General features: G+C 42.6%; 1 long non-coding RNA gene across 1 annotated transcript; it reads right to left on the reverse strand.

The window, feature by feature from the left end:
• Positions 1–5,808: 5,808 nt before the first annotated feature.
• Positions 5,809–14,267, reverse strand: LOC107203343. The gene is made up of 3 exons (XR_002002497.2): positions 14,189–14,267; positions 8,191–13,722; positions 5,809–7,570 (listed from the first exon to the last, which is right to left on the reverse strand). It is a non-coding gene; the product is annotated as an uncharacterized LOC107203343 (long non-coding RNA).
• Positions 14,268–18,950: the final 4,683 nt, after the last annotated feature.

The raw sequence follows: 18,950 nt of genomic DNA on the forward strand, positions 1-18,950 counted from the left end.
AGAATCCCTTTTCCTTCAGCAGCCTTCAGAGTTACAGCAGAGCCTGGAGCCCAGGCAGCACACACCTTGGGGTGCAAAGAACTCTGTAAGGCAAACCCATCAGCAGATACAAGAAGTGGGAAATTTTGTTTTGTTATGGGTGCAAGATTATTTTTAAAATGCAGAATAATCAGGAAAGACAAAGCTAAAGCTAAAGGTGTTCCCTTTCAACCTGTTGTAGCTAACAACAAAAAGAGCCAGCCCTTGCATATCAGCTGTGGGAGGTCCTTGGAAACGTCTGCTCCCCGTGGAAAGCTGATATTGTTACACAAAGGGAAGCGGCGTGCCCAGGACCAACAGTTTGATGGATCCAGACTTGGAAAAAAGGGACCTTGCCTGTCCTTACTGGGGCTGTTGGAAGTGACTGTAGCACTAAGGGCAGGCAGGGATAATGCAACAGCAACTGCAGCCTGGCCTGGAAAGGGAGCCCAGTAATGCTCCAAGGGTTACAACTCAGGCTGCCTCGGAACAACAAGCTGCTTAAAACTGCAAATTGCATAAGCCATCATCTCTTGCAGATGACAGAGAAGGCAAAAAGATGACTTGCAGGCACTAGCTAATCATTTCACTCAGATGCATAATTACAAGGGACCTGACACTTCCCTAAGTGGTTATTCCAGCTGGTTAAATGAGTGCACTGATGTTAGAGAAGAAACATGTATTTGTTATCCTACCATTTGAGCAGCATCCTACAGCGACTACCACAGGCTAGATGTTTACTGATACTACTGCTAAAACTTCAAGCCACATGAAAACCTTAATCATATCCAGCCCACGGTACAGTGTTAGAGCACAGCACCCACACTTAAAAGTGAGAGAGGTTGGTACTCACCCTGGAGGGCACACAGAAAGTGTCACGACTCTGCCTGGTCCAGACTTTATATGGCCCTGTCTCAAGGTCACTGCTGATAACTGGTTAAAGGCATCAGCAGTTTTCCCCCATGCCTATATTTGTCCACTGGATCCCAGCTGAGGAGACAATGCCCAAGGAGGGGACACGTGTGGCTGTGCCCTGATGAAGGGGGGCAGGAATGTCAGTGGGGAGTGGCACTCTCCATCCCAGCCACCCCTCACCACACCATTCTTGCTCCATGACTTCATGGAAGAAGCCTTTCCTGTTTCTGTGTTTTCACTGGGGCAAGTGTTGCCTTTCCAAGTGCTTCAGAACTTAATTACCATGGGCTTGTGTGTGAGTGTGTGTGAGAGTGTGAAAGTGTGTGTGTAAATTAAGACTATTCAGACATAACTCCTCTGGAACATGAAAAAAATCAAAGCTTTTTGCACCAGGATTATTAAGGGAATTTGGTTACGTGAGCCAAATTACCTTCATAAAACAAGGCTAGGATGTGGGTTCTCACATCCCAGCCAAGAGCTTTGAATCCCTTTTTGGACCCCAGGATTTTTAGAGCCAAGACTATAGGCTCAGGTCTGGAACACACAGGTGTTCCCCAGTTTATGAAGAAGGCAAGACAAGCAAGAAGCCTAAGAATATATTGATTCTGCCCAGAAAGTGAATTACAGGTAAAGAACAAGGAAAGCATCAATTTTAGTGAGTCCTTTGCTGCAGGAAACTAATTTATGAGTCCCAATTTAGGCAATGTCTGGCCTTTTTATTGTAAACTCATTTTTCCTGTGAAACAAGCACCATGAGTAACTCAGGTCTCATTTCATTGCAACCCATAAATAACAAAACAACTGACACTGCCAGATTGATTTGCTTTTACCAGCACAGGTAGATATATAGGTTTCCTTTGGTTCTAGCATAAGCTGAATATAAAAGCAGAAAGGAAAATAAATACTGTGGATAACGCTTGTTGGCCACAAGGGAAGACAATATATTTGTGCTCTAAACAACTCAGTTCCAAGGAAGCAAGGAGGGAGCTGATCCACAACTTCATTGAATTCCTAGATACCCACAGGAACAAGTGGCTTGGTTTATGACCAGGCAAGAAGGAAAATGTCTGCATGGTGAGTCTGCTATTTTTAAAGCTGTTACGCTGATGACTGGACAGGGACAGGTTGTACAGACAAAGCTGGTTTGTAAGAAACAGGAATTTCTGGAAGTGATAGGCTCAAAGACAGGAGACTGATGTGGCAGCTCTGAGGATTTGAGCACTTTAGTAACTTGGTATTTTTAGCATTTGGGGAATGCAACCAAGAGACAGAGAATCACTAGTGCTGTGCTAGAGACATGCTCACCTCCAGACAGGCTGGAGAAGAGAGTACTCTGCTTGGGAGCAGAGGTAGGGATAAGAGCTAGGGATGAAGCTTTCCATCCTGGTCTGGATTCATCTGTGAAGGTAATCTGCACTCAGGCTGAACACAAGCATCTTGTGTCACGTTCTGGAGTGTGACTGGCAGTCACACTCACACCAGAATTGCTGCCTAGCCTGCTGCTTTAGAGGTGCCCTGCAGCACAGATGGACAGTGTCAGTGTCAGACCTAAATCACTTTTTGCTTTATATCTGGCAAAAAAGAAAAGAGAGGTGGTGATTTTGGCTGCTGAGGTGAACAGTGAGTGATTGTGTAAACTCAAGCAGATGCTCCTGATCACATAATTTGAAACAAGGTAAATCACAAGCATCACCAAGATTTATGGTCATTGTTAATCTGCTGTGAAGACTGAGAATATGATTATTTCACCCCATGAGGATATTAAATGCTGATACTCTCTCCCTCTTGCTCCTCTCACACATAGCCAGGAGCTTCACTTCTAAACACAATATTCCCATTTACCAATTACATTGCTTAGAAGAAGCCATCTTTTTATAAATACACTGTTATCACTTACATCTTTTCTGTTCTGTAAATATTCAGCTTTCATCAGTCCTGCATGAACACTACAATCTTGCTCCCACGCCTCCCTTTTCTTTCTTGGGGTTGCAAACGACTGTTTCCATAGCTAATTCTAAAACAATTTCAGTGCTTGTGTTGCTTAGAAAGGGACACAGCTAACTGGTTCAAACACAACCAATTTATTTTCTTTGCTAGCCTGATATAAATGGATACTGCACATTAATCCTGCCTCTCTGGAGTTTATTTGCTTTCTCTTAATATGAAATAGAAATTGCAGCACATTTTCCCTAGATTAAATTTGCAACAGGGACAACCAAAGACATTTGTCTTTTGCAGGGGCTACTTTTAGAAAGGTTAATGCTGGTCACTGTTTCTAGGGAAACAAGGGTCTTTGATAAGGAGCTCTTGTGACTAAACTATTTTTAATAACATTACATATTGGAAAGGAATGCAATAACATTTATCAGCTCTAGACAGAAGATAGTGTCAATATTGTGGTCTAATATAGAAAAGTTGACATCTTGTAAAAGCTCAGTTATGAACCCTCCTTATTTTCTTCGACAAAAAGATCAACCAGCTGGCTGAGTTTTGACAAAAAGCTGGCCTTTAGACTACTCTTAATAAAATGTTTACTGTAATAACCTGGCACTCAGGAAAAGCAAGATCAATGAGAGAGAAGGACACCAGTTCAAGATACAGATGCTTGGAGAAAACATCTTTGGAGTCAGGATCCTCTGGGTTGCTCTATAAAAAAGCAGATAGACTATCACTCCACAAGTTTCATCTAAAGAGACTGAGAACTTATTGTTTACCTCAGGTGCTTTTTTTGGTCACTGGTCCCTGCTGCTGTTGCAGTCTCTATTTAAAAAACAAATGGGAGAGAACGAAAATGACTTAATTGGATGAGAAAGTTCATCCACCTGGGAATAATTTCAGGAGAAGAAAGGTGGTAACATTGCATCCTGGAGCAAAACCAGACCCATTCTGTACAAGTTATGTATTTTGTTTTGTGAAGAATCATGGTTTAATTCCTCAAGCTGTTGATGGCCCAAAGAGAAATTGGAGGGGGAGAGAAACTTAGTTTTAAAAATAGTTGCACTCTGCTATATCTCTTAAGGATGAGAAAATTGGTACTGAACAGTACATTGAAAATGTGTTTATGACAGCTAGAGTCCCATTATTAGACGGGAGATTTTCAGGTGTCTGCCAGCCTTTGCGGTCCCCCTGCTGCAGAGCCTGTGCTCAGCCATGGACACACCTGAAGAGGTATCAGGAGCATCTCTACCTTCCTCTCAGCATCATCATCATTTTAAATACTTTCCTATAATTAATTCTTTGCTGACAGCTACTGTGTGGTGCGACAGTAGAACGGAAATTTAGCTCTCTTTATGGGAAGCATCTGCTTTCATACAAATATGCCTGGTAAAATAATTCCTAACCCACCAAAAATGTTTTAAGTGCCTTTTAATCCGTAATCCGTTGTCTGTTGCTATCAACGTGCAAACCCGTGGCACCTATTCCCGTTTTGAACAGCGAGGGGTCAGCAGGGAGTGCAGAGCATTAACCCTGTAAAGCACAGGAGTGTAGCCCATCTCCCCATCCCTGAGCCTCTCATCCACTGGCTCATCATCATCGCAGAGCTCCGGGCTGCAGGGACACGCTCCCCTCCCAGCCCGGCCTGGGACAATAAACATTTCCGAGCTGTCACTGCTGCCTCTCCCCTGCTGACATTCAATCATTACGGTATCTTAAGAACGTTTAAATAGGTCAGGTTTTTAATGGGAGAGCTTGGCTTCTGGGAGTGAGACTGACAGCCTTTTGAGAGCAGATTAACAGCACTGATAAATCAATCTCAGACTGACTCACAGCCATAAGAAAAATAAGATGAAAAGTGAGCCTAGTTAAATAAATGGCCTCAGTTCTTCGGCTCTGGAGATGTACTGGGGGAGGGAAAGAAGGCTTTTGTCGTGCTCCTCGTCACTCTTCTTTCTCCAAGTTTGACCGCATCTCCCACTCCAGCAATGCCCTCTGTGGGGAGTTTTCCATCTCCAGTGATCCTGAGCATCCCGCCCTGCCCATCAGGTCAGAGATTAATGGCATGTTTTCAGAGTGCTGTGCATCCTTTTCCCAACTATCACGTAGCCTAATTGCCATTAGTGAATTTTGGGTCCCCCCACCCTTAAACTACTCTGCATTATCCATAACCACTGGGGGAAGGCTGGGGGTTAAAAGCACTAATAATGCATGTAGGCAGTTCAGGTTAATCTTTTGAGTCTTCATTAACATTCATTTGTTTGCTTAGCACGTCATTGGAATTACCGTAGTCCCTCCACCAATTCCATTAAACCCTCTGAAGCTAATAGCAGAAGTATTTTAGTCTTGATCAATGCAAAGAAAAAAGAAATCTTCCAAGCGTCTCTCTAGGGTTTGTATTACGCAATCTGACTTCAAAGACAGGGTACTTCATTAGCCTACTTCAGCCGCTGACTATGATGCACTCTGTCGGCTCAAGCAGCCTGAAAACCACATTTCCATTTCAATAGGCAGCACTGCCCTAAAATACTCCTAGGTCCTCAGACACAACATATTCTAGCTCCTGGTCCAAGCTCCTGCAAGACATCTTACCTTTTTTTTTTACCTTTTTTGACTTTTTTATATTTCAGCTCCAAGGATTCAGAGCCTGCCCTTCAGGTATGGGCAGGGGTGGGTACAGCCCTTGCCGATTGCCTGGCTTTGCTGCTGTGGAAGCCTATTTTTCAGAGGAGCTGAGAGGGAAAGAACTAAAATATTCATGCCCTTTTAGACACAGGAGGTTTTGTGATTTTTCAATTTTTCACTGCTGTAACTCTATGAGTCATAACTTGACTTTCAGCCAAGGATTGTTTGCTATCTTTTGTTTACCTTATGCCAACTGCAAACTACACAAAAACATGCAGAGACAGTTTAATTGGTGAAACAATTGTCATGGGGATACTTTATTAACTTTGCAAGTGCTGACAGAATAAACCTAATGTGATTGGGATGATGCTGAATAGCAGGAAAGCGCTGCAGGAAGGACGGCTGCTCAAGTTTTTCAGCATTTATGTTCTGTAAACAACAACAAAACATTATTTCATTCCAAATACAGATACACTGGACTGGTCACCTCTGCTGAAAATTCAGTCAGCAAAGCTTCTTGAAATATTAAGGCCAATTTTTAAAGAAAATCTATTTTGAGGAGTATTATGTTCTGCCTGAAAAAGCACAAGTCTGTGCTTCTCACATGGCCTAATGATTTGACACTTTTTGTCAGTTGAATTTAAACACCTCCCAAAATGGGCACGACATCCTTCTCTCCAACAGCAATATTCTGGAGTGACTGGCTGGTGTGTGCATGTAAGTGTATATATAGGAGAGACACACATATGTATTTATACATCTGTGTGTATGTCTAAACATATCTATACATATATATATATATAGACTTTTAAATGTGAAAACAAGTTTATTTTCTAACCTCTCCCCTCCCAGCTGGGATGCTCCACACTTGCAGCTCAGTACTAGAAAAAAGCAGCCTGTTCTTTTGGAGACCTGCAGAACTGACCCTGCCAGTGCTGCTGTACCGTTCTGCTGTTCTCCCCTGGTGCTGGAGCTGAAATCCTGCCCCCAGCAAACCCCCCTGAAGTGCCTTGGGCTCAGCCTCTCTTCTGCACAGGGCTCTCCTATTTTGTGTGACAAGTCTTCATGTCTAACCCCAGGGTAATCTCTGGAGAGGCACAGCGGGGTGAGATGGGAAAGGGGTGAGCTGTTTGGGGAGGGCAGAGCCAGGGGTGATGAGATGACAAGAGTTACAGGAGAGAGGGCTGGTGAGAAAAGGTTGTGCTGCACCACACAGAGGAACCTATGGATCCAAATGAAGAAAGGCTGCACTACCTACCTAGACCAAAACACATGGAGACACCATCCCTGAGAGCAGCCAGGCATTGCCTTTGAGGAGGACAAACGATTTTATCACAACAGTGAGCAGCAGCTGAGATTTCCAGTGATGCTACAGGCACAACTCTCCTCAGAGTCATACCAGATCCCCAGCAGCAGCCAATCCTGTTGCAACAGAATTGAGTTGATTTTAAATATTTATTTGTTTGTTTATTTATTTATTTTTGTAACTGAAATATACATTTTGTCTTTACAGGAAAAAAATAAATAATGGAGGCAGAACCAAAAAAATATCAGATCACATACTTGAGGCTTCTTGCATAAAGCCAAAGTATCTGCTGTGTATGTAGTTTTAGGCACTTTGGTCTCACCCGATGGTCTAGAAAAGGGATAGAAAACATTAACATATGCAGCAAAGCTAGATTGCTGTACCAATGCTGAACAGGAATGGAACACTTGCCTCAGTGGGCCCCTCTGAAGTTCACTTTAAATACCAGTCACTCAGCAGCATGAAAACTCTACAGAACTCATTTGACAAGACCACCAGCCCAGCTGAGTCACTCATTTTCATCAAAACTCAACAGAAAACCTTGGATTTGGATCTATGCAGATCCAAAGTCCCACAGTAACTTTCCACCAGCAGGTTCATCTATTCAAATCTCTTCACCAACAGGGCATTTGGGAACAGTCTTGGTTGAAAGTCTGTCTACCACTCTGTGGGTGTACGCTGTTTTTCATCTCACCTTTCCAGACGCCTTTCTGCAGGTCTAGTGGCTGTGCCTTGCTTCTAGAGAGGAGAGTGAGATCTTAATAATAACTCCTGCAAGGCAACAAAATAACATTTTTGTTTATATAGCTTTAGAAAAAAATGTATATCATGTTTTAAAAATCAACCTGATGTTTTTCTGAGGATCTGAATTTACAGCAGGAGGCTAACAAAAAATTTTAACACAGAACTTTGAGAAAAATATAGGCTATTTTTGGGTGTGAAAAAAAGGGAAGCTGTATTTTTTTAGTTGGATCATTCTGCCTCTGCCTGTCAAGCAATACGGTCCTGGTAGAATCTCTGGTTCTTCTTGTACTGCAGTTGATGAACAGGGATTTTCCAGAGCAGGAAAATCTCCCCTTTTGTCATCACTGAAATGTACACCAGAAGTCCAGAGAAGGAACTGCAGATCTGAAGTCCAGGTGATTTCCATTGGATAGCCAGCACTGCCTGGATGCCTGCCTTTATCCATTGCTGACACACCTTCATACTTCAAGGTATGCAAGGCATCCATGATCAGAGGAAAAATCAAATTAAATAAACAGAGTGACGCCAGAATTATTGACACCTTTCTAGGAAAGGGAAACTGAGGCAAAGGTAGGGGCTACATCCATATAATTAATGAGACATTTAATTCCCACTGCATTCTCTGTGTGGAGTTACAAGCTGATTACCTTCAAAGAAGGACCAGGCAGTGTGTTCGTGCTCATGTTGTTGGACCAGGAGAAATGCCAGGCAATAGGGCTGTAAGAATTTGATGGTGCCCTCAGAGCAAGTCCCACCCTTCTCCATGGGGAGACAGGCTTCTCACCACACGGGTCATCTTTGTCACACTCACTTGGATTTAAAAGTAGGAATTTTACCTGTGTAAAAATGAACAACGAGTTGTTTCTTACCCGAGCAGTTTATTGTGAGTCAAGAATGAGAGGAGCAGATTTCAGATGCTGCACACATAATGAGAAATGCACTAATTGGTAATGTTGTTCACAGCACAATAGGTAGATACATTCAAAGGCAATCAAAATGCCCATTATACTTCCAGTTATGTTGAAGGAAGATTTGGCTCAATTTTCACTGGACACACAGACGTGGGTTTTAGCTATTTGCAACAATTGGAAAACTATTCTGAATACACCTGAACTACTTACAGTTTTCTAGTGCCACACAGGATGTTTGTACCCTGTCAGGTAAAAAGCATGCCCATTAAAGTGAGACACCAACTAGCAGAATTTATTTCAGTGAGAGAACTAATCAGAAAGCAGATGTATAGATCCATTCCCCAGAAATAATGAACCAAATGATATTTCAGACCAAGTCCAACAGTAGGCACCATTCTGTCACATACTCATGCAATGCAGACAGGTCTTACTCATTTTTTCATAGCATATGCATGAAGTTCAAAGTTCAAACCCAAATACTTCCTTAACCAGAAAAGACACAGTCTTTCAGACTACTGATTCAATATATGTTTTAATGAGAATTCAAGAAAAGTATGAAGCTTATGGAAGGAAGTTCCGAAAGGACAAATAAAACAGAACCTTCCACACTCTCCCTATTCTCTACACCACTGCCTGTTTGTTACCAGCAACAAAGTGTGACACATCACATGGGGCTTTGGTGAGATGAACTCCACACCCCTGACCCTGAATCACTGATAAAGTCATGACATGGAAAAAAGGGCAGCCTGAGTGCCCTCACCGCCGCCAAGCTCTGGGGCTCAGCAACACCTGCCATCATCCTGTTATCTCCTTTGCGTGTCTCCTACTACCATTATCAGAACCAGAAGTGAAGAGGTATTAGCAGTAGAAAGGTATTTTTGCACTGTGCTCCCTCACTGGATGGGGCTCCTGTCTGTGTCCCTGTGTCCTGTCCAGCAGCAACAGACCGAGCACAGGGAGCACGTGTGTGGGGCAAGGGGCCCGGCCCCACCGGCTGCTCAGAATGGGCGCATTCAAAGAGAATTCAGATCAGTCATTTAGCCATACCTGAGCAGATTCAGAGCATTTGGTTTTCCTTAGTGTCACCTCCTTTCTTTCCCTGCCCTCACCCAAGGACAAGATGGTCTAGGAGGTGACCTGTGATCTCCCTTCACACCTCCCTCTTCTTGGACATGGCAGAAGGAGAACACCAGCAGACCTCATTGCTTGTGGCTCCACTTTTACAAACCAAGACAACCAGATATGGGCAAAAAATAATAGCTAGCAGAGATTTGTTTCAATCTTATTCCTCCTTTATTCATCAGTATCTTCAAAGATATCCCTTTCCTCCCCAAAATAAACCCCTCGCTGAAACACCAGGGTGGACACTTCGCCTTGGTTGCTACTGCAACCTGACAAGAGATATTAACCACGGACATAATTCACAAGATTCAATGCTTGCCATGTTTATCAGAGTTTCTTTGGAGACCTCAAATATAAAAAAAAACCTAATCCAGCACTTGCTAAGAGAATATCTTCCTAGTAATAAAGGATTAGAGTCCCTAAATAAAAGAAAAGCTGAAAATTCTGTGTGAACTGATGATAAGAACAGATCATTAATATTAAAAATGCAAATTCAGAGAGGATATATACCATCCTCCCACACCAATGGTATTTTTGATCAGCCAGTCTAAGTAAATCCAGTACAGCATTTATGTACTCAGCTTGAAGTAAAATATTAAGGACAGAATAACAGTTAGGAATATGACAATGACGTTGCCAATAGCCTCCAACCAAGCATCACTAATCCAGGAAATTTAGAGATGAGATAAAGAGAAACCAAACTGAATTGAAGTAAGAAACATGCAGCTACAGTCTTCAAAGAGTCTTCGTGTTGTGGCATAGTGAGGACAGATTGTGACTAAGGCATCTATTTGTATTCCTACGAGTTTTTTTAGAGCTGGATCCACCTTTCTGGATTCACTGAATGAGTAATCACTAGCATTCATTCATTTTATCATGCTTTTTCTTCCCTTCAGGAAGTTCCTGTTTCAAAATGTCTGTGTGGAGACTGAACGAAAGGCACCAGCTGGGGCTCCTGTACAAGATTTCTGTCCTTCTGGATGATCAGAGAGCTATTTTAAGGGCAGAGCCACTGGAGAAGCATAAGACAACCAGCAGCCACCAACCCCTAAAGAGGCTGGCACCTGGTTTGCCTGACCAAAGCCTCTCACAAAGCAGCCCATTCCAGACGGGTTTGGCTTCTACTATGGGTTAGGGCATTTTTTTCTCTAGAGGGAGAACACATACAAAGAAATGCTGGAGGGATCTTGCCAGCACCAGATGTTCTCTGTGGTTCTCCCTCGTTCCCAGCAGCAGGCAAGGTCTCAGTGGTATGGGGGACATTTCAAGCAGAAACATGCAAGCCATTCAACCATTAAGCCATTTAACCTTTAAAGACTAAAGCTAAGTGACACAGCTAATCCACCAGTGAAAGTCTGTGTGTTCTTTGTCTCCCCCATAAGAGTAACACTCCAGTCATTGCAGAAGACTGATGGTAAGTTGCATTATTTCCAATTTCATGGTGGCACTAGTTAAAAGTTTTTAGGCTATACTCTAGATGTAACATTAAATATAGCCACTGCTAATGACTTAGCTTAATTATTAGCTGATTTATTCATATATATGCAGGCAGAAGATTTCAATTATTTTTAATTATACGGAAAGTTCCAAACATTTTTTTATTCCATTAAGATCATTCAAAACTCTGTAAAACCTGCAAGTGCTTAATTCTTTAAATGACAGTTTTTAATTAATTTGAACTCCAGCTAATTAAAATATTTGTAGACTGCAGAAACCTAATTCGTTTTTAAAAGGCAAGCTTTTACATCTGCAGCAAATATGCTCTATTTTCCATTGGGATTAAAGATCCAGCCCCTATTTGAAGTGTAAAACCCTCTTCAGCCTTAACAGTGGAATTACAAGTGACAGCAGGTAGTAGAAGTGCTCCATCAGCTTGGGCTGTACCTTACAAGCCACCTCCTGAGCATACCCAAGTCCACTGCTCCCACCACATGCATGAAAATCTGGGCACTGGAGACAGGAACAAGAGCTTCAGCAAGCCTTTGGTGGTAACAACCTTGGCTTAACCGCTCACCTATCAAATACTTACCTGTTCCTGCAGCCCTGGAAAAAGGGGGAAACCATTGGCCCCCTCTGACAGCCACCAACAGCCACCCTGCAACAAAATTTATTAGGTACCCCACAGAACTCTAGCCTCAGTGGATAGCTTCAAAAAGGAAAGGCAAAGGACTTTAAATTTGTAAGCAACAAAAATAAGGCTGTGGTTGTGCTATAGATGTCTCACCACCCACAGCTACTTTTGTCTTCACTGATGATTTCCAATGTCATTTGACGAAGGGGAAGTGGCTCTGATGACAGCCCAACAAGTCAGTAGCTGGCTGCAGGCTGGATTATGAAGCCAACACAGTTAAGAGTTGTTTTTGTCATATTCTGTACCCAGAGCCCAGGCTTGCTAGCACCTCCGTAATTTCCAAGCCAGCATCATGACATGCCATTTCCACCCCAATGGAACAACTTCTCCAGGGACAGAGGAGAAAGCCCATTGCTGGAAAGTTGTAGGATGTGATTTGAGCAGGAGGAATACAATCCCAGCTAGGCTCCCTTTCCCATGAAAGGGTGGACCAGATGATCTTTCCAGTTTTCCAGGTCCCTTCCTACCTGGGCTGTTCTGTGATCACTAGGGGCACAGAAAAGAAGAAACCTTTCTGCAGAGCAAAACAAAGGCTTCAGGAGGACAAAGCACTGATCCTATTGTGTGTAGATTTTGCTGCTTTCAGTCTGCACTGATTTAAAGGCCTGAAAGACACCAAGCCTTGACTGGCAAGATCCAAGTTGGATTTTCATCATGACACCTTCACACAGCTGCTGGCAATGAGCTTCCCTCATATACAAATATAGCTAATGTATACAGTGATTACTGGCTTGATTCCTCCATTTAGAGTGAGCATATAGCCATAGTAACCAGCTCCTGCCACCAAGTCTTCCTCTTCTGAAGGCAATCTATTTATGCATGGCTCTGTGAAGAGGAGTTCACATTTCTCCTGTCTGGAAGAGCAGGAGAGGGAGTTTAGGCTCTGCAGTTCTGCCACACGCTGCAGATATGACAAGGAGTGACCTTTGGCTATTGTTCTGTAAGTGGTTTTCCAACATGTCACATGCATCTGTTACCCACTTATCGACTCACTTGAGTCTGTATAAACCAACCAATATTGTCTTTCCTCGGCAGGGTTATTAAAAATGCAACATGAATGTGCAGTAATATCTCCAAACAAATTTCTTAGTCAAGGTATTAATAGTTATAAGGTGTTGGAAAAACATTTTCAACAAGTTCATGTAGTTTCATTGGAAAACAGGCTTGTAGCTAACATTCACATTAGCATTTCTCCTGCCTAAAGGATATTGAATCTGAGGACATTTAGCTTTTAATGCTTTAAAGATATGAGCATGCCAGAGCCTTTAACACAAGATAACAAAATCCAATTTCACTTGTCTCGATCCGCCTTTGTAAGTGTTGCTACTCAAGTGCTGAACTCAAGTCCCAGATCTGATCTAAGCTTTATCCCTTTCTAAATGGGTAAAAATAAACACATCCTTTCTTGCCCTTTATGGACACAAAAACACTGCAAAGAAGGAAGAACACGTGTGCTCTGAAGAACTGAGCCAAGCAGCAAAGATTACCTCTCAAGGGCATGCAGCAAGTACTACTTTAGTTGTTGAGCTCTTTATGGTAAATAGTGGTGTTTATATATAAAATAAAAGATTCATATGGCAGCTTAGACTACAGACCTATAAAAAAAAATCTCCAGAAATCCCTAAAGACATTACAGAGACCTTTGCATAGAGGAATAATATGTAGAGACCAAGAAAAAGCCTAAAGCTGTTGTGATATTTTTAATCGCTACACAGTACTTTACTGAATGAAAGGGAAGTTGGCCATATGCATGAACACTGGAAAGCAACTATTTTAGATAGCAGTAAAACAAGTTGGGCCTAAATGCCCAAGTCCAGAACTTACCAGAACCCAGCTGGCATCAGTAGCCCATGGAATCCCTGAACTGTGAGGCATGGGTGTAACTATCCGACAAAAAATTACCAGTTTCTGTCAGTGTTATGAATAGTCATCGCTTAATATTTCAATCCAGCAGAGTTCTCATCCAAGCACACGTCCTTGTTAGATTTTCCTGAGACTGGTGATGTTTAATGAGTCTGGGAGAAACCCAAGAAAATGTTATCACTGAACAACAGACAGAGACTAATACCAGACTTCAGCTACCCGATCTAAAATTGTTATCACACTTCAACGAATGGAAAATAGTTCCCAAAGATTAGGACCATTCCTTCTATCTCTCCTCAATTACAATTTCAACCTTAAGTTCTGAGAAATGGAGGAACTCTGGTAAGGTGATGGTGTAGAGGATACTTTGGTTTATGTAAGAGAAGCCCCATGCTTCTTAGGCTGTGGGGCAACCCTCACTCTTACACCCTTCTACCCATAGCTGAAGTGTAATAGTTTTTTAAATTACACCCATCACACAGTGGCAAAATTCTTGTGGATTTAAATGCCCTCTTAGACTTATTTACATAAAACATCAGCTTTATCTCAACAGGATAATAAGGAAAGATAGAGGGGACTTAACAAGTATTACCCTCCAACAAACAGCAAAGTTATCACCTGGAGAACTGCAGCTCAGTTGCAGAACAGCAGTAAGTTGCACGCACTTGGGCTTGGCCAAAGGCTTTTCACCCTCTAGCAATGGTCACTTGCAATCCTCCTTCGTAAGCAGAGTTGGTAAGCCAATAAAATCCTGACTGTAGCTTAAGTCTAGCTTCTATCCTTTCTTCTCACCAACTTATGAATAAACATGACAGAATGATCAGGCCTTGAGTAGTTAGATATATAATAAACAAGGAGCAGGAGGGAAAGAGGGAAGGAAAAATGTCATTTGAGTACTCCAGGCTTCAGAAATAGAACACAAATTGGAGGCTGTGTGACCTCTCTCCAGCACCTGCGTGCATAAGCGCTCTGCTTCCAGTGCTGTGATTAGATGCTATTTTTCCCCTGGGGGCTCTGTCTCATTCTGCATATGAGATAGGTCTGCGTGGGGAGGAAGGCAGAGTCAGGTGGCGAAGGAGACTCTGCTGTCTGCTTGTCCCTTTCCACTCTGTTGCAGAAGCTGCCTTCTGTATGAGTCAGAACTGGGAAAAGAAAGATGATTTTAAGATCCAAGCAATTGTTTACTGAATTAGTATGCCAGGAGGCTTCACTACAAAGTACCTGTGTGATGGCAAGCAAGCTATTTACACCAGCTTTTAGACAGACAGCTACTATAATTGTATGTACTTCCTATGTAGAGCTATAGCTAAAGATTGAAACCCCTGATGTGCACGGAAATGCTGAATGGAAACACATGAAAGTATGGCATGCCAGGGCTGCAGCCAAAACCACCAGGATTCTGGAGTGATGGAAAGCACACTTGTGCACGCAGGTGTGAAGTGCTATGGACTAACAAAAAAAGAAATCAACTTTTCACATAAGGAGCCCCAAATGAGCAGTTTACCCCAATGCACTGTGAAGGCAATTGTATGTGGATATTGTAACAGTAAGTTCCCCGCAGAAATGAGTGATGAGAAGGGCATTACATATTCTATTTTAGGGTTTAATAGCTACAGGCAGGCCTATCTTCACACAAACATAACCACAGAATATGCTCAGTTGGAAGGGACCCTCAAGGATCACTGAGTCCAGCTCCCTGCCCTGCACAGGGCACCCCAGGAGTCACACCAGTGCCTGACAGTATTGTCAAATTCTTCTTGAGCTCTGTCAGGCTGGTGCTGTGACCACTGCCCTGGGGAGCCTGTTCAGTGCCCAGCCACCCTCTGGGAGAAGAACATTTTTCTAATATCCAGACTAAACTTCCTCTGACACAGCCTCATGCCATTCCTTTGGGAGTGTTTGAGCACTGTCTAAGCAGCAGCAGCAGCAGCAGCAGCAGCAGTAGCAGCAGCAGCAGCAGCAGCAGCAGCAGCAGCCTTGGAGCAGTTACGCGCTGCAGCCCTGTTCTGCGCACGCAGGCAGAGGCAGGAGCAGCCTCTGTCGTGGCACTCCAGAGCAGGGCAGCCTGTCAACCTCTCTGGGGGAGAACAGTCACCTGGGAGGGTAGCACACATCAGCCAGCCCAGAGACTGTGCAATCTAAACATGCTTTGCCTAAAAATACCAAGCGCTTTGGCCAGACACTAACCAGAGAGGATGCTGTTTCCCAGCATAGTCATACACACTCCTCCCCAACAAAAACAGCTTCTGCCCTGGATAGTGAATGGCATCAAGGCATTTACTTGGTCTTCACAGAACACAACTAAAGCAATAGCACAATGCCTTAAAGCCTATTTTGAGTTTTTTGGTGTTGAAACAAACCACTCTACTGATATTGAAATGAACACAGTAACTCTGAGATTTCCCACTGCCTTAGAAAGCCACAACAAAGAATTTATATTGTTTCACCTCATCCTGAATATAAACATGAAAATTAAATGCTTCTTTCAAAACTAGATTCACTTCCAATTACTAGATACATGACAAAAATAAACCAAAGATATTATCCTCAACTTTAGCCTTAAAGGATAAAAAGAGGAAAAATTAAGGCACTCATCATAACACATGAGCAAGCAGAGACGGTCCCCACATTCCAGAGAACTATAACAAAACAAACAAACAAAAATTATATATATATATATTTATGTATATGTGTATGTATGTAAATAAATATATTGTAACTGATCATCACTGGATTTTTCTTCCTTTTAATATCAGGCTTATCAGTACCTCCTGTCTTTTTAAATTACAATAGCCTTATATTTCCTTATAGGACATCCTGGCTGTGCTGTAAAACATAGCTGAAATGCAATATTTGAATATCAATATAAGCAAATAATAGACCCACATAGATTATTCTGAAGTAAAACTGAGTCAAAACAAGAACTGCTTGCTTACAAAACTAGTTTCTAATAACTTAATACAGTGTAAAAATCCTAAACCAGATTGTTAGCTCAGTTACTCTGAAGAAACATTTAACCAGTACAGTAATTGTTCTCTCATGTAAAGGCTTAGCTCGATAAGGGTAAATTAAGGGCTGGCCATCCCTGCTATGAGAGGGATTCCAGCAGTATGAGGTGCTTGTTCAGCATGCAGAGATAACCTTTTCAAACATGTACAAGATCCTTTGGAATTTAATCAGTGCTTATTCAGTGACAAGTCACAGGCTGGACTAGAGTCTCTGTAACATGAACCAACTGCTTTCAAAGAAAACTACCATCAACTATGATACTACAGTAGCTTAGCCAAAGAAATCTGGGAGATTTTCACTCCTATCTTAGGATCTGGTGACACAATCTCCCCTTTCCATGTACTCTCTTTCCTTATCCCAGAGTACAAGCAATGCTGGAAATGTCTCAGAAAAACAAACAAAACTGTGCTGTCTCCCTAGGCTTGCCATGTTGCAATGAGGAATGTGCAAGCTACCTCCATCACATTTCTCAAACACTGACATTTCTGACACAGATTTAGGAGGAAAAGATGTTTGAATGCCCTGTAAGCAACCAGTGCTTTTGAAGTCCATCTAAGCAACAAGAGTACAATGCCCATGCCCAAGTAACATGTCCTTGGCTTGTGACTTCCTTCTTTAAGGAGAAAGCTTGGAGCTTTGTATCACACATGTGCACAGCGTGCTGTGTTCAGGACTGAGACTGGGTCCTGGCTGAAAAGATACTTCAGGTCACTCCCAAATATACCTCAGGATCCTCTGGACTGTCTTCCATCCTGCCTCCATACATGAAATAAAGTGTTTCACTACCTGCTTTCCTCCAGGTTGCATAAAGGCTCAGCCATTGTCCCAGCAGCTTTGCATTCAGTTTTACAATGATACACAGTTGATACAGAGAGGTTGAAAACTTCCTTCTGCCATTAAGACTTCTGCCTAGCCTGTGGTCCCTTTTGTCCCTGCAGTTCATTTTCCAAGCTAGGCCAGAGCCTGCACTGTCACATTGAAGTTCTGTGGGAGGTGAACCCACAGACCTTTCCTCACAGCCAGGTGCCTTACCCCCAAAACTGTCTGCTTTGGTTCTTTGTTTCCCCAGTCAGCATTGAAAGTACATAAGGCTAACTAAAGGATAAAGCTGTGCCCCAATAGTTTTGATGCATTCCTTTCCCTTTTTAGGGGTTTCTCCACATACCTTCTGCTCAGAAGGGAAGATACTGGTAGAGGAATGCAGCATGCAGTGATGCTCTTACACATTTCTCCTGGAAAGATGGGACAGTGGAGTAAACAACACAAAAGTTTTAATAGTTAAGCACCAGGAGTTTGCATATTTCCATTTGCAATGCCATCCTTTGTAACCAAATCAAATCTGTTGTTAGCAAAGTGCCAAGTGGTTGCAATGTTTGCTCAACACCCAACACAGCCCAAAAATAATGGGTCAGGAAGACAGACTATACACTAGTAGCAACATATCACATAAGGGATCCCATAACTCCCATTTTTACACATAAAGCTAATGGCCATAAAAAAACCCAAACCAAACCAAACCCCACCTTCTGCACTCAAACTTGCACTGAAAGCTCAGTTAAAAAGTCACGTGGGCAAAGTCATGCAGACATAAGAGGAAACACAGAGAGGTTCAAATGTAATGCTGAACATGAAACACACACATAACCTAGATGGCTCTTTGTAGTAACTGCCCTTTACAGGAGTCATTCATAGCAAGAAAAAATCTTCCAGCTAACCAGCAGCTCTTCAGCCAAGATCATCAGGCAATCTCAGGTCAAAAAGCAACATATCAGAAGGGACACAAGATTGTTCCTAAGGAAAGGTTCAACTAACATCTTGCAACCATCAGAACCTCAGGCACAGCAGATTCAAACAGAAGCTGGGCATGAAAATGAGGCTCACACTACCTTATTACATCTGCTCTGAAATGGATGCCCTCTTGGATGTTGAGCAGAACAATCCAGAGTGCCATTCAGGACATGGGCAAGTGCCTGGCCCTCACTGTCAGGCATGTTCTGGGACCCCCAGGATATTTACAACAGCCATCCAGCTTCCAGAGTGGCATCACTCAGCCTGCTTACCCCTCATTTCTCTGTACTCCCAGGAAAGGATCCAATTTAGATTGGACTGGGGTAGAGAGAAAAGGATGTGTCACTGGGGACATAAAGCTAGCAGACTGTTCCCAATTTCAGCGCTCTGCAGAAGGGAAATTGGTGAGAGAGATGGAAAGGAAGCATGCTTCAGTGAACAAATCTGAAGATTTCAAAAGTAACCAGATGGGAACACATGGAGGAGTTTATTTATATATAAACCAACTTTGCAAGGTTGAAAGCATTTTTTGAGAAATAAGTACTTGCCTAAAAATACTTCATCTTTGGCTGCTAACAATAAA

This window comes from Parus major, chromosome 1 (assembly GCF_001522545.3).
Source record: "Parus major isolate Abel chromosome 1, Parus_major1.1, whole genome shotgun sequence".
NCBI lineage: Eukaryota > Metazoa > Chordata > Aves > Passeriformes > Paridae > Parus > Parus major.